At 38.9% G+C, this 17,261-nt stretch overlaps 1 pseudogene across 1 annotated transcript in view; it reads left to right on the forward strand.

Moving 5' to 3' along the window:
• Positions 1 to 14,193, forward strand: part of LOC143878464 (7-deoxyloganetic acid glucosyltransferase-like) — a 28,938-nt pseudogene extending 14,745 nt beyond the window's left edge. The window contains exons 2-4 of the transcript XR_013250977.1: positions 6,794 to 7,056; positions 10,326 to 11,711; positions 13,745 to 14,193. The product of XR_013250977.1 is annotated as a 7-deoxyloganetic acid glucosyltransferase-like (transcript). The remainder of the gene's footprint in view (positions 1 to 6,793; positions 7,057 to 10,325; positions 11,712 to 13,744) is intronic.
• The last annotated feature ends 3,068 nt before the right edge of the window (positions 14,194 to 17,261 follow it).

The following is a 17,261-nucleotide window of genomic DNA, read 5'->3' on the forward strand; positions in this document are numbered from 1 at the left end:
TGATCTTTTTAGGCAATGTGGTATATGTCCTAAATGATGCCGGATGGGCGTGCGATTGATAATAGTGATGACGATCTGATAAAAAAAAATAAAAGATAATTGTGGTGCTCAAAAGCTAACCCACGTTGGAGGGAAACTCCTACAAAGAAGTGTAAAATAACACCTTTCTCCAAAAGAAAAGAACACTTTTCATTCAATGTTTAATTATCAAAACCAATCTCCATTACAATTCATACCTTCCTTCTTATAGTCCTTGCACAAGAAGAAAAAAAAAAAAAAAATAGGCAACAAGACCTTGACTTAAGTAATTGCTAATGTAGAATAAGCTCTGACTAAAGTGATACCTAATATAGAGTCCTATGTAAAGAAGTAGTAGCTATTATAGAATATCTAAAAACAAGAAATAAATAATAATAAAAGAAACATTCTAAAGAAAGGACGTGTGGATTTCTTAGAATGGAGCTATTCTTGTGAAAAGATTCCTAAAAATAAAATCTTAGATATTCTTGGACATTTGAGTTTGCCAAAAATGCTATGATTAGAAATTTGCTAAATCCTCTTAGAAACTTTTTTAAAATTGAAACCTTGGCAAGAATTGAGGAGGACCGTTGATCTGCCAAGATGCTCCTGCATCACTAAAGATCCGAAGGAATCTAGTGTTGCTTAGACGATTGGATTTCACGGGTAAAAAATATTCCCCTATAGGTTGATGCAAAAAAGTACATGCAACTGTACAATTTTGATGAAATGAGAGAAGTATGTCAATTTATATCAGCTGGTAGGGATATAATAGTATGTAGTGTTCCTAGCACCTCAATAGATGAGTGTAAATAGAGTGGTATGCATATGTGTAGAAGGTCTCTTTCACATTTAGTGCATATACATGTTTCTAGGTTGTAAACGAAGGTAACCTGACACTTCCTATTAGTGGAGAGGACCGTTCGACGTCCCTCTCTGAAGTTGAGTAATCGAGTTGACTTGGGGCAAGATACACATGCATTGGCTGTGTTGATCAAGTGAGGTGAGGTCAGAACTGAGTTCGTTTGATGATCTGTATAGATGACAGTTGCAGAAGGCTAGTGGATATTTGCAATGGTGGTATACAGATGGAGATATTTTTCCCATGACGGTGGTAGCTTGTCAATTATAGCAGCTACTTGAAACTCTTCATCTATTTTAATTCCCTTAGATAGGATTTCAGCCATTATCAATTGTATCGCAATCACTTGATCCATTAGGGATCTCCCATCCACCATCATAAATCGGAGATATTTTCCTATGACATGTTTCTTGGATCGTGCGGCTCTACTGGATATTTCTTCTCTAAGATTCCCAAAGTTCCTTAGCATGCTCAATACCACAGTAAACATCATATAACTTATTACTCAAAGCATTCAAGATGTGTCCCTTACACATATAATCATCCATTTTTCATTTATCAGTAAGACAAGATCTTCATTATTAACCATACCAAACAGCACATATTCAAGTTCTAGAGTAGCAAGGTAGAATCTCAGTTTCTGTTGCCATCTCTTAAAAATTAAAATCATATCCATCAAACTTTTAAGGTCTTTCAACGTTAGTCGAAGCCATGATTTATAATCCAAAATACCCCTCTGATTACATCAGATACTTGTCTCAAGATTATTGTTTAGGGATAGGGGGAAATTTTGTATTATACCTTTTGCTAAGATGAATCTAATGATAATCAGCAATATGTAGAAATCTGCAATATCTAATCTGTAAAATGAAACAATAACCAAATAAACAGTGAGGAGAAACTTATCAGTGAGTTGAAGCACAAATCTTCATTCGCTGTCCTTGGGACAAGTATCACCCCCACATATGACGAATCGTGGTGTAGATTGGGTCTCTTGGCATATGTCTTCAGGATACAACAACTCTACTCTAGGGGCTGTGCATTCACGCTACCTGGATGCCTAGCGAGCAAGCTTATGCAGCCTTGATCAGAGATTAAAACGACCCAAAACTTGGAAAAACAAGAAGAACCATTACACTGAAGAAGATAGAAAACCAGAGAGAACTTTATGTTCCACGTACCTTCCTTCAACCCAAAATGACGCCTTAAATTGACTTCCAAGAGTTGCGGGTGGACCACTAATAGACATGAAGATTAGTGGGTGGACCACTGATCGACACTCCTAGAATGACAATAAGCTTAAAGCCATTGAAGGAAAATAATGACAAGCTAAAGATTTAAAAAGAAAGACCATGTGACAGGGATATAAAAATTGTTGGTTGAGATCTAGGGCCTGTGGAGAAAGCATTCAATATCATCATTGTAAAGGTTATGACCACATTATGTCGGATTTTTCAGAGCAAGCTGACAAGTCAGACAATGGTGCTGAAAATATGGGGTGGCAGTAATGAATAGGAAAAGCAAGATGGTTGGAGATATCTTCACGTTCTTCTATGGTAAATTCACTTCTAGATTTGACTTGTTCTACTAATATTTGCTCTAGGAGGGAAAACCTTGATACGTTCTATGAGAGAAGGGCTAGCTCTTTCACAGAAAAATATTTTGATACAATACTAAAGTGAAACGGAAGGGGAAAAAACCTATGGACGCGCCTATATCAAAGGCAGAAAGACTCAGTACTGAGTTGTGTGCTAAAACTTATGAAGAAAAAGCCTAGACGGAAAAAATTCTAAATGTTGCAACTATGGGAAGCCTGATGTACACTATGTTATGTATGTGACCAGACCTTTTCAGTGGGAATGCATCAAATAAACTAGCAAAGCCTAGGATCGTTTTGTTAGAAAGTTATGAAACATGTACATAGATATCTTAAAGGTAATAAGAAATATGTGCCAATTTATAAAGGTGTGGAACAAATACAAAAGGTCAAAAGACGAACTAAAATTCGTAGAGTTAATAGTGAAATCTATTACATTGTATTGTGATAATCAAGCTATAATAACTATAGGTGTTATCGAGTGACCAATCCCTACAAGGGAAAAGACTTTTTACAAGCGAGGAAAGCCATATTTGCAGACTAAAGAATAGAATATTAGAGAAAAAATGTTTGAAACGCATGCTATGAATGTAGGTCTTAAGAAGTTAACAGAAATTGGTCTTTTAAGCCAAATGAGAGATGTTGGGATTTTATGACATTTTATGTAGCCTTGAAAGACCATTTCATTCTCAATAATCTAATTCTCTCTTGTTTGTACTCTATTATATATTATGTGAATGATATAATTATGGAAAATCCTCTTAGCTGGTTAGGACATAGATTTCCACATTGAGCGTGGGTGTCAGGAATCTGTACTGACCTAGTTATGTCGAGACAAGTCCACAAAAAATATTGTGTAGTGATGATATGACCACGAGACCTTACAATATAATTCTAGCCTGCATGGTACTTGGAATGTTCCTCTAGGATTTGTTTGAAAGGATCAGCTCTTGAAAATCGATGACCCTGTGCATTTGAGGAAACACATGGATCTAGTGTAGGTGTATCTCATACTGGCTTCCCCATTCATTCTTTTTTTTTTCTTACAACGCGACAATCAAATCTCTCCGCTTTTTCGAACAAAACCTCAATCTGAGTTTGAATTCCAATTAGAGTTTTGATTCAATTGAAGAGTAGGCCTATTTTTCTGGTTTTAGGACCAGCAGTTCTAGGGGTCGACTTGGTTCTTGTACAGACGTATGGTGGGAGTTCCATTGCGGTCAAGTTTCTAAGCTGCAGAAGTTTGCAAGACGAGTGTTAACACAAACATGTAGTAGCTCTAGTGCTGAACACAACTAGAGTGTGTTTTCTTTTTTCTTATCTTATACATAGCAAGGGGAAGGCAAGAGATCGGGTTGGATCCACGTTGAATGACCAGGTCTTTGTCCATGTAAACATCTGTGGGCATGCCCACAAGCCATAGCCGAAATAGGGAAAAAAGATGCTCGAAGCTATTCTGTTGACCTTTCAGAGATAGATCCCAACTCAAGTTGAGCCCATGAGTTTGTTCAACGAGAAGAACTGTGGATGAAACACGATCCATGTGACCTCCTCCATCCCCTTACGTAATAGGGGGGAGGCATGGACTTCTAGACTCCGACATCTCGAAATCGAGCGGGCAGCATGAATATGAATCAACCTATCCTTAATCTGTTCCCATGTAGTCGGCATTCTAGAAGCTTTGCTCCCCAGCCGATGACTTTCTTAGGGGCTCAACACTACTAGGATCCAGACCTGTCAGTGATAGAGACTATGAATAGAACATTAAGAGTGTGTAGAAACGTAGATGTCTGAACCCATCTAGTTAGTGAGTGAAAGCCTTCTATGATTGAACTGATTGCTTCTATCGTAAACACGGAGACAACTTCGTGCAGAATGTGCCGTGCCACAAGCGGGCCAAAGAAGAAGCACGGGAATCGGCCCAGGAAGTCGCACGGGTCCCATCGAAGAAAGAAAAAAAAATCAATAAATTAAATAAATAAAATACAATGTATTTTTTTGAATATTAGATCTTTGCTGCTGGGACCAATCTTTGTCACAATTCTCTGTCTTCCAAGAAGATTAGATCATCACAAAACTTTGCTTAGAATTTAACTCGTTCCTTTTTCCATTTCACTCCTACTGTTTGGGTCTGCGACCAATGGAACACTGGTACAGTGATACCTCATCAGATGATTGTATAAGGAAGACGGTAGATTATAGAAAAGAAAGAGTGGAAACATAGGATAACAAGTAATTTAATGGAATTGGGCTCATGTAACATTTTTCAAAAAATTGTGATAGTTTGTACAAAATGTGCTTAACTAAAGAAGTCATTGTGGAGAACCCTTTGGCACAGGACATACAGGACTACACAGTACAAAGTGACGATTGCCCATGCTAGGACTCATTGTAATGCAATGATCAAAGTTAAGGATTCTATGTGGAATTCTATATCGTTCCAATTTTATCAGATGTCTCCGAAGAGACTTATATGTGGAATTCTCAACTAATTTATATTTGATTTGACTGTGTTCAGAGGGTTCCACTGATGCTCAATAATTAAATACAAATTATACAATTACCTTTATTATACTCGATGATCGATTAGGCGAAATTAGAATTTTTATCAGAATATTTTTTAAAATAATAGCAACAAATTTTTTTTAAAATTAATATATTTTAAATTATTGATTTTTAAAATTAATATGTTTAAACTCAATTCAAAATGGGGTTTAGTAAGTAACTAATTGGGAAAAAATTTGAGAAAAATTTTCCCACATTAGTTTTATTGTAATTACCGATTTGATGAGGGTGTTTTTTATAGGTTTGATGATGATGGTTATAATGGTAATTATATAACTGGCTGGCTATGAGATGACTGATTTAGCCCTTAGAAATTCAAAATTCACTAATGGGACCTAACCCTAGGTTTAGTATTTCATGGAACCATATAAATGTCATTTAGATCCCCTCCCAAGCAACGGTTAAAATAGAACAATATGTGGAGATTGAAAGATAGCATTATGGGGGTGGTTGTCCAAGTATTAGTTTGTCAATAAGATCAATGAAGAGAAATAATAGATATAAACCACACCCCTCATGTAGCGAGACATATCAATAAGATCAATCCTATTGATCTTATTGATATGTCTCGCTACATGAGGGATGTGGTTCAAAAATGAATAAATATAAACCACATCCTTCGTGTAGCGAGACAAGGAGATAGAGAACAATTAATACAACCATGACATATGAATAAGGTGTGTCTCGCTATTTTTGGCATTTGGTTCAAAAATGAGCTGGGGCATAATTGAAGTGAGAAAAGTCAGAATCTGTTTTCATTTATCGTGAAACTACCAATTGCTCCAAAAGCTTAAGCCGTTAGAGTAGATGTTATTTAATCATTAATTTATTCTTCAAAAGTGCCCCTCACATGTCGCCCGGGTTGGCCGTACATGTGGATTTTTAATATCAATGAGTTGGTAGGTTTTGAACTCTAAGGCCTAACTCAGAATATGAAACAACCAATTACTCCAAACGCTTTAGCCAGTAAGAGTTCATGTTATTTAATCATTTATACTTCGGCATTTATTAGATTATTTTTTTAATTAATTTTTTCCCATTCTAATTCAGATTCCTGATTCTGACAATTGTCTTGTTAACCTTGTCGTCTTTTTCCTGCTTTCTACCCTTACCATTGGAATATATATGCTACCTGGATTTATTAGTCTGTCTCTGCACACTATGCATTTGCTGCCGCAATAAGCCTAGAACCATGCCTTTGTCGTTATCCTCCACCCCCACTAGCCATGTCATTTCATTTAACCATTTTGTTTACACATATAAGACATGAGAGCCAATCCTAACTGAAGAATGATAGATGCAACGGCGCCTTTCATAAAGAACCAGAACAGGGCCTTTGATTAGATACACCGATGTAATGTAAGCGATGACGCGGATCCAATCAAGGGCCCTTTTTCGGCTCTCTATCATTCCCCATCCTAATTTTGGGATCCATACGGACCATACCAACCCAACTTTTCTATAGATAAAGGTGGCACGAGATGGAGGAATCCATGAAAATCCTCCAAAGTCCACCATGGAAAACAATGTCCCCCACATGCTTCTCTTCCCCTTCCCAGGCTAAGGCCACATAAACTCCATGATCAACTTAGCTCAGCTCCTCTGCGTAACTGGATTCCACATCACCTTGTTAAACTCCGATCACAACCATGATCGCCTCCTCCATTTCACAGATATCCAATCCCGTTTCAGCCCTTCCGGGGTTCCGTTTCAGCCCTTCCGGGGTTCCGTTTCCGGACTTCCGGTGGGACATCCACGGTCGGCCGACCGGTTCATGGAATTAGTCGACTCATTGAGAACCCACATGAAACCGCTCTTCCTGGAGATGCTGATTTCCAACCACCAGGAATTGGATGCCGTGACATTTATCGTCGCCGACGAGATCATGATGTTTGCCATTGATGTGGCGGATGAGGTCGGGATCCCCATCCTTACTTTTCGTACGATTAGTGCATGTAGCTTCTGGTCTTATTTCTGTATCCCCAGGTTGAAAATGGTGAGCTACCCTTCCCAGGTAAACTTCAATCTCTCATCTCCGTATTCAAAAGAATATACAGTGACGTTTGATGTTTAACCATAGGTCATGTACGATCCCACATCGGAAAGGGAGGGAAAGTTACTGGGCTATATATCTAGATCTTCCATCTCCCTGCATTTTCAGTTCAGGCACGGTTAGTGGTAGAAGACCAGGACAATATTTACACAGTTGTGTCGGGGGCATGACACGTGACAATCATTTTGCCGGAACATTTGGATTTTTAAGGCATAGGAATTTATTTATTTATTTTCATGATAAATGGGTGATCCCCAAGTGGTGCGAGTTGAGTAGGGTGGGTGAAGTGGCTAAAAATCAGAAAACTAATGTCGAACAAGCCAAAATACATTTTTAGCCACTTCTACACTAGTTTCCTTATTTTTGTTTCCTGATTGTTAGCAACTCACGCGTCATACCCCTCTCTCAGCACTTGGAGATCACTGATTTATCATGAAAAAAAAATCTTGGCTGCAAGACGTGCCTGTGGTATATATCAAGGAGTGCTGAGGCTCACCCAAAGGTAGTAGCTCTGATACTATGTAAAACAACCAATTATTTTATAAGCTTAAGCTGCTATTGTTGGCGTTATTTAATCATTTATACTTTTAACATTAGCAGAAAAATTTTGGCTAACCGTCTTAAGATGGTTCTTCCTTCTATTATTTCGGATAGTCAGAGTGCTTTCGTAAGTAAGAGATAAATTTTGGATTGCTCCCTAATTGCTAATGAAGTTATTGATTCTTACTTAAATAGTGGTAAGGGTGGGGTGTTATGTAAGCTTGATATGGAGAAAGCCTATGATAGGGTGGATTGGAATTGCTTGGATGACTTACTTGGGCAAATGGGTTTTGGTTGTTGGTGGAGAGGATGGATGAGGAAATACATCTCTTCAGCTTGGTTCTCTATTCTAATTAATGGCTCTCCTAAGGGTTTCTTCAAGTCATCTAGGGGCTTAAGGCAGGGGGACCCTCTTTCCCCCTTTCTATTTGTTATTGTTACTGAGACTCTGAGTAAATTGATGTATAAAGGAAGCAGGATGGGTTTGCTTGAAGGATTCTTTAGTGGGAAAGATAAAGTGGAAGTGTCCTTCTTACAGTTTGCAGATGCTACCCTCCTCTTCTGTGCTCCTGATATTAGTCAAGTTCTAAACCTTAAGGCAACTCTTAGATGTTATGAAATGATAACTGGCCAACGCTCCAACTTTCTAAAGTCTAGGTTGTCTCTTAACACCTCCCCATCTGTTGCTTGTGGCTTTGCAAAGATTTTGGGTTGTGCTTTGAATTCCCTGCCCTCTTCTTACTTAGGTCTTCCTTTGGGGGTTGGTAGACCGCATAAATCTTTATGGGATCCTATAGTACAAAGAATTGAGAGAAGACTGGAAACTTGGAAAAGAAATTTAGTATCTAAAGGAGGAAGGTTGACTTTGGTTAAGGCAGTGTTGGCTAATACCTGTATATTATCCTTCTTTGTTTAAATGTCATGTGAGTGTGGTGTTGAGAATTGAGCAAATCCAGCGTAGGTTTCTTTGGGGAGGCTCTGATAAAAAGAAAGGCATCCCTCTGGTGAAGTGGGAATCGGTTTGTCTTCCGATCAAGTGTGGGGGTTTGGGTATTAGAAGAGTAAAAGAATTTAATCATGCTCTCCTAGGTAAATGGCTTTGGCGTTTTGGAGTGGAGCAATCCTCTTTGTGGGTTAAGGTGGTTGGGAGCAAGTATGGTTTTCTAAATGAAAACTGGCAATCTGCTTGTGTTTTGAAAAATAAAAAGTTGACAATTTGGAGAGATATTCAAAGGTTGAGTCATGAGTTTGAGAAAGATATTCGGTTTAAAGTTTATTTGGGTGATCGTAACAGATTTTGGTTGGACCCGTGGTGCTCGGCTGCCAGATCTATTTCTGGTTGCTTCTCAAAAGGATGCGTTGGTTGCCGATTGTTTTGATCGGTCTGAGCTTGGGGTGGTCTGGAATCCGAGTTTCAGAAGGAATTTCTTTGTTAGAGAGTTGGCCTCTATTGGTCAATTGCAAAAGTTGATTGAAGGGTGTTATATCAAGAGGTCTGGGTCTGATAGAACAATCTGGATCTGGAATCCATCGGGTTTCTTTTCAGTTAAATCCTTTTACTTTCAACTTGTGTCCTGTGATTTACCTTCTATTTCAGCCAAGGTATGGTCATTTCAGTGCCCTCCTAGGGTTTCCTTTTTTGGTTGGGCAGTGAGTCGTGGTCGCATTCAAACTATGGATTTTCTTAGAAAAAGAGGGATGTGGTTAGTGGATCATTGCCCCTTATGTTTGGAAGATGGAGAGTCTATAGATCATCTTTTTATCCACTGCAGGGTTACTAGAGAGGTTTGGGGCCTTATTCTGTTGCGGTTTGGAATATGCTGGGTTTTTTCGAAATCTATCCCCGAGGTGATGAAGAGTTGGGAGTCGAATCCTTGGAAGAAGGAAGGGAACGTTTTATGGAAGATTTGTCTTTTGGCCTCTTGGTGGGTTATGTGGAAAGAAAGGAATTCTAGGGTGTTTGATGGGGTGGCTAAATCTCCGTATAAACTTTACATCAAAATTATTGCGGTCTCCATATTGTGGGCTAGAAGTACAAAATTATTGTTTAGATTTGTATCGGCTTTTGATCTCTGGGAGGGTTGGCGGATAGTGTGCAATGATAGGGAGAGAAGATCCATGATTGTACAAAAGTGGGAAGCCCCTCCTAATGATTTTATTAAACTAAATTTTGATGGTTCTTGTTTAGGCAATCCGGGTCCTTTAGGTGTTGGGGGTCTATGCAGAGATTCTTCTGATTTGGTCATGTGGGCCTATTCTGGTCCTATTGGCATATGTGATTCTAGTGAAGCGGAGGTTATGGCAGCTTTCCATGGCATCAAGCATCTGAATAAAGATTCCTATAATAAGGTGGTTGTAGAAGGTGATTCCTTAAATGTGATCAGTTGGCTCTCGGGAAAAGTTGACCCTCCTTGGAGGTTTCTCTCCTTCTTTGATGAGATCTCAGACTTAACCTTTGGATCTTCTATAGCTTTTAATCATGTAAGGAGATCTGCTAATGGTGAAGCAGATGCTCTAGCTAGATCGGGTGTGCCTAGGTTGGGTCTGGAATGGTTCGACTATTTTCCGCCTTGAGTCATTTTATTTTGTTGTTTATCTTTTAATGTAATCATAGAGAACCATCTCGGTTTCTCTTCCTTCAATATATAAATTACCATTTCAAAAAAAAAACATTAGCCGAAAAATTGCAGACAATGGAGACATGGATGGGTTGATAAAAGGCGTTCCAAGGATGGAGAGCTTTCTACGGCGGCGAGACCTCCCCAGTTTCTTACGAGTCAAAGAACTCAACATCCCGAGCCTCAAATTCATCTGGACGGAGACCCAAAACACGACTCGTTCGGCGGACTCATACTCAACACCTTCGAAGAGCTCGAAAGCCCCATTCTCTCTCAAATCCGCTCTCACAGCCCCAACATCTACACTGTCGGACCCCTCCACGCCCTCCTCAAATCCAAACTCACCAATAATTCTTCTTCTTCTTCTTCTTCCCTATGGAAAGAGGACAATACATGCATGACATGGCTAGATTCTAAGCCACCAGAGTCTGTAATCTATGTCAGTTCTGGCAGTCTTGCCACTGTGACTCGGGACAAGATGTTGGAGTTTTGGCATGGTCTGGTCAATAGCCAAAAGTCCTTCTTGTGGGTCATACGCCCAGATTTCGTCACCGGAAAAGATGAAGAAGTTCAGATCTCGGCGGAGCTGGAGGAGGGAACGAGCGAGAGGGGTTCTTAGTGGAGTGGGCACCACAGGAGGAAGTCCTGGCTCACCCAGCCGTGGCCGCATTTTTGACGCACAGTGGGTGGAATTAGACGATGGAGAGCGTCTTTGCTGGAGTTCAGATGATTTGTCGGCCGTTCTTCGCAGACCAACAGATTAGTAGTCGGTTTGTTAGCGAGGTATGGAGGTTGGTTTGGACATGAAGGATTTATCGTGCATTAGAGAAACAGTAGCGAAGTTGGTGAGAGAGGTGATGGAAGGGAAGAGGGAGGAGCTGAGGACATCTTCAAATAAGATTGCAGAATTTGCAAGGCAAAGTGTCGACGTAGGTGGGTCTTCTTGGAACAATTTAGAGAGATTGATTGAAGATATTAGATCAATGAGCTTTTGATGCATGTGTGCCTTCTCCTCTTTGCAAGTGCAAGTTGATGGGCCCATCCTATGACCAATCCAAGGGCTAGAAGAACAGGTTTAGAACACGTAGGCTACCTGCTACGGCATTTAGTTTAGCAATTTCAATTTCATTTGCATGTGAATTTCATTTGTTGTAACAGATTTTGTTTCCAATTTTGGGGAAAATCTCAGCTAGAGCAGCCCCGTTCCACAATAAAAGACCTAAGAGCTGGATTTCAAAGCTCTTTCGAATAAGAAGACTCTCTTCTTTGTTTCTCTTCCTTGTAGTTTGCAAGGACTCTTCGAATCGTGAAGGAAATTGAGTAAATCGTTGAAGCAGCTACCTCTTGACGTTCATGTGTTAGCATTATCCATGGATACGATTCGTGTTTCCTACCATGCAAATTCAAATGATTTTTCTTGAGGATCAGTTGCTGATTTCTTTGATGTACATCAAATTAGTAAGATTCTCATTTTCTTGATGGTCTTAAGCCAATTATAATCAAAATTTCCAGCAAGAACTACTTTTCTGAAGTGAAAATTCTAGATCTGCACTGTATTTCTTTGGATCCTTTAAATCCTCGACAAAGCAATCCAGATCTAGTATAAGAGAAATCCTTGTTGGAGTTTAGTTCATAAAACTTATTAAATTTGTTGGATCTGTGATTTGGCTTGGAAATTTGAAATAGTTGATTTGGATTTCTCACATTTGCAGCCCTTTTTGCGTTGTGATTTGGATCGGAATCAAATCCTTGGATTTCCAAACCAGCAACTAAAAGTGAAAAAAAAGCAGATTTCCAAGTATGTTGTGGAAATAAGTAATTGGAAATCCACAGCAGTTTCCTTAACCCTCTTTGGTCCTCAACCTCTCCCCTCTAGTAGGAAGTTACCCCCTTCGCTCTCTGTCTCCCTCAACATGAGCTGGCGGATCTACTCATTTTGTATTCAAAACTCAATTCCAAATCCAAATACAAAATATGAGGTATCCAAATTGGCCCTCAATCTCTACATTAAATTTCATCTCTGTTTGGAAGAGTAATGTGGCCCACATTGCCATGCCAGCCCCACATACAATTAATTAGCATTATATTTGAGTTTCTGACTTTTAAAATTGAGATTTGCTAGCCAATTTCGCTGAAAACCATTTCGTGGCTGGCTTTTGCATGTCAGAACAGCCACCTCAGATGAATTAAAGGGAAGTGATATATCCGCCCCTTTTGACTGCTTCTAGTAGTGTACGTGGCAATCAGCCCCATTGAATCCTTCTAACGTGAAGTACATCAGCCGATTCATTGATCCACTGCTGCGTGCTGCTGGGTGTCCCAAGTAGTCAAAGGGGGCGGATATTTCACTTCCCAAATTAAATGGGTAAGACAGTACTGTTCCCAAAAGTCAACCTGTACTGTGGCTGTTCTCACATGAAAAAGCGAGCGTGAAATGGCTTTCCACAAAATTGGCTAGAAAATCCCTTTTAAAAAAAAAAATTTGATCAGTATCCCTTTAAAATTTGGTTTTAGACATGAAAAACTCTATCCTAAGGACTCTAGTGGATTACTGTATGTAATAGGCTAGTAGCTAACTTTTAGGAGATAACTAACCCATCCATGATCTCCATACCTAGCTACTTTCCATGATGGGTGGAAGGTAAATAATTTAAGAGGTATTTTGGAGGGTCCCAATCTACCAAGAGAATTATGATTGCCTGCGATTGTATTCATTCATGCATTCCTAAGGCCATGTTTGGGAATCATGTATTTTTGTTTTCCATGGAATATGAGTTTAATCAATTATCAGGGAGGCAGGGAAAGGCAGTCACTTAAGAGAACGTGATTGAGGAGAGGGTACGGCTGATTTTTTCCCCATGTTTTTTCATCAATTCTCACCCTCTTCACTTATATTGCCCTCTCAAGTCCATCTTTCTCCCAACCTTTCCATGAAATATTATAATATTTCATGCAAAAAAAATTAATGGTTGCAATATTTTATGGAAAAAAAATTAATGGTTGCCAAACATGGCTTAAGTTACGATCATTTTTTTTCGAATAATGGTAAACATAATTTTAGAAAATTTACAAATAAGATTATTTAAATGTGGTTTTGAAGTTAATGTTTTGAAAGAGGCCTTAAAAACCCATTTGAAAATAAAATTAAATTAATTTGTAAATTATAATTTACAAATAAGTATAATCTTAAAAACCCATTCGAAGAGGCCGACCCCAGCCAGTTTGGGACAAAGGCTTAGTTGAGTTGAGTTGAGTTTATTTGTAAATTAAATAACAACTAATTTTCATGGCATCTAAAGAGGTCCTAAAATTTAATGACAATTCTCACCAAACTGAGTATAGCCAAAAACCCTAGAATCATAAGTGTAATTATGTAGAAAAATGGTGAAAATTCATGTGGTCGGAAGATGAGGTTCCCTCCAATTTCGTTTGGAATAGAATATTTTATGAAAGCTGATTTAGACATCTTGTAACCAGTCTCTTGTTTTCAGTTACTTCACCTACTCTCAAGTGAAAAAGAAGAAGTAGAGAACCTATCAAGAACAAAAGAATACAGAAAGCAAGAGGTTCCATGCTGAAAAGGAGAGCTCAAATCACGCCAATCTGATTATCATGTGGGTATGAGAAGGATTCTTTCGATTTAGTTGTAATTTTCTTTTCAGCTTTGTTCTTCCCTTCCTAGGCAAACTAATAAGGCAGCTCTCATGGAATAATAGAATGTCATTGCTAGATCACAATTAATGGTGGGGGAAAATCATCTTTGAGGAGGACCCACTGAAGTGATGGTCCCAACCTCTAGTAGGAGGTGGGTACTGTTTTTTATGTGCAGGGATTTCTATATACTAAGCTACTCATGCATTGTTTTTTATTTTTGAGAAAGGCTATACTTTTGGTACAGAACAAACCAATGATTGTTTGGCGAAGAGCACCTTATCTTGGCTTTATACTTTTCAAGATTTATACTTACAGCTTTAGAACCCATTATAAATTGCTGAACTATCACCCACATGCCCATCAATTTCTTCTTCTGGTATGCTTCTTAGAAATCTACATGATGTGATCTTCTTAGACCCAGATGGGTCTAGTTTCCCAGAGAAATGTTTGGGTTAGGATTGGGTAATCTGCATCCTGAGGTTTAGATTACTAAAATCTAACCCTCATGATGCAGATTACCTCTTCCTTACTGACAATGGAGAGTTTAAGACATATATAGATTAATCATCTTACATACAAGTTTATTTGAATGTATTAATTTCTGCATCTCCTCTATTCATCACTCTCGACTTTCATCATCGAGGATTTTCATGTACATTTTTGAACTATTCATGTCCATGCATTATGAACACGTCTATGTGTTCATTTACTTACGTGAAGACGGGTGGAGCTACATGTAGGCAGGGGCAGAGCTACATGTAGCATAAGGGGGCAGCTGCCCCCGAAACCCCTTAATACGCCCAACTCAATTGGGCTCAACCCCTTTTAAAATTTGAAGCCTGCCCCCCTTACGTATAAATCCTAGCTCTGCCACTGCATGTAGCATAAGGGGGGCAGCTGCCCCTGTTGAGTTGGGCCAAACTCCTTAATAGACTCAACTCAATTGGGCCCAGCCCCCTTTAAAATTTGAAGCCTGCCTCCTTATGTATGACCCTGCCCCTCTTATGTATAAATCTTGGCTCCGCCACTGCGTGAACATGTTCACATGCACACATCAAATCACAATCACAGAGTTTTAAATTGGGAAAAGGCGGGTTTTTTTAATTTATAACATAAATATATACTTATTTTCATAAATAAGACAGTAAAAACAAGGAAGGATGGTTAAGTGCATATGATTGCTAGATTAGGATATGAGTTCCGTTTCAGCGGCAATGACTTTTTCATTCATTTTGAAATGCTTACAAGATATATAAATTATATATGTGAAACAGATGAATTATTCATCAAATTCACAATTTAATTCAGAAAATTTGGTTTAATTTGGAAATCCGCATTTAATTGGAAAAAGGTGAGAATTTTAATTATTTAACTTATTTAAATTTTGAAATGGGGGTCAAAATTCGGATTTTATCATTTTCAATTATTTGAAGAAACTTGTAACTAATACATTAAACACCTAGATAGAGATACATGTACCCTGAGAATTTCTTCATTTACTGTATCTCTAGATTGCTTTCTTCTTCTTTCTTTTGCACTCCAATGGCCTCTTCTTTGCTCTCAGTCATGTCTTTGCCATCCTTGAAGATAAAAAATTCCATCATCTCCACATGGAAGAAGATGAAGCTTCCATGACCATGCGTAATACAAGATCCAAAATCGACACCAACTACACAATGCCATGCCATGCCGTAGGCTTCATCGAACTTCTGTAGAGTACAACGACGGAATTACTAGATGGATGACTGCTGTAAAAAGTTCACCAGTTGAGCTCAAACAAAATCGAATTAAAGACTCATGAAATTATGCTTAATATCTCAAAATTACCTAAAAAAATTAAATGATGTTTTGGCCTGGACCCACATAAATTGGCCTCATGTTTTGGAAAACCAACTCCTCGTGACTCTGCTATTACGGTTATCCAAACCGAAGTAGTGGGCCACTATTCCTGTTACGTTATCTTTTGGAAAACGTGATAGCGTGTGAATCCTATTTCTTCTCGGATGGAAAACCCGCTACATAAGAACAACTACAAAACTCTAAAATAGGTTTTGCCTTGTACTTTTGAGAGCAAACGTGAGAAATCCTTGTACGTGAGAGAGAGAGAGAGAACAGTCTTCTCTTCAAAGGGGTAGGTTCTTCTCTTGTAAAGGGTTGTTCTTGGGCTGTTTTCTATTTGAGAAGGTGAGTGTGTACTCTGTAATTATCTCTCTGATTAGTGAAGAAGATGTCTCAATTGCTGCCCCATGGAGTAGCTATATTGTCAAACCACGTAAAATCTCTGTGTTCTTGTCTGTGGCTTTATTTCTTCTTTTACTTTCTGTTTGTGATCTTGTGGCCGCTGCATACTCTAACAGTTAGTGTTGATGCTCCGTGTAACTTCATTGTTCCTGGCTCCTGCACACCATAATTTTGATCAGCAATGACGTCCAAGTGAGGTTCTAAATACTCTTTCCAATGTAATAACTTCACTTAAATAAAATCAAATTAAAAATCTAATGTCCACTAGAAAGCAGGTTCCAACAATCTAGGACCCACCCTACAGACTTTCTGTAGGGTCTATAATGGATGTTAGTGGAACAGAGTCATGAATAAACTCACGGGTAATAAACCTTGAATGGCAAAATTACTTAGAATTGGACTCCAACTCACCACCTTTTGAGACTTATAGTTGCTTAATATGATTATGATGTCTTTGTAGAGGAATGATAGATGCAAGGGCGCCGTTGCTTAAAGAGCCGGATAAGCTCCCTTGATTGAATTACTTTATCAACTGATTTTAAAAAGCTACCAAAAATGATGTGGATCCAATGAAGGGCCCTTTTCGGGCTCTATGCAAGGGCTTTCAGGCTCTTTATGCAAGGGCGCCCTTGCCTCTATCATTCAACTTTTTATATTATGTCCATACTCAGCTGTGGGTATTTTTGAAAAAGGATACAGTGGAGCCCACCTTGTTTGAAGATTCAAACCATTCATTTGTTCCCAATGTAAATAAGTTGTGCAGCAAAAGTCATCGCCACATGATGATCCTAACTAGGGGTGTAAATGGATATTCGAAAATTCGATTACCGTCCGCATCCGAATCCGTTTATGTGGACCCCGATCCGAGGACGGTGAGGGAACTAGTCCCTAACACCCTCTGGATCATCCACATGAATGAGAGCTCTGCCAAGGAACTCTCGAAACGGATGCCACCCTCATAGCATAGCACGAGTGGCGATATAAAAAGAAAGAGATATGTCTCGATCCGGAGCCAAGCCTCGAAACCAAGACATACCTAAAATAAACTCAGAGTCGCCATCCATGGATACACCATGGAACCAAAATAAATGCTCTGTCTGCAACGGATAACCA

This window comes from Tasmannia lanceolata, unplaced genomic scaffold, assembly GCF_043159265.1.
Source record: "Tasmannia lanceolata isolate RefF3 unplaced genomic scaffold, GAP_Taslan_0.1 ptg000006l, whole genome shotgun sequence".
NCBI lineage: Eukaryota > Viridiplantae > Streptophyta > Magnoliopsida > Canellales > Winteraceae > Tasmannia > Tasmannia lanceolata.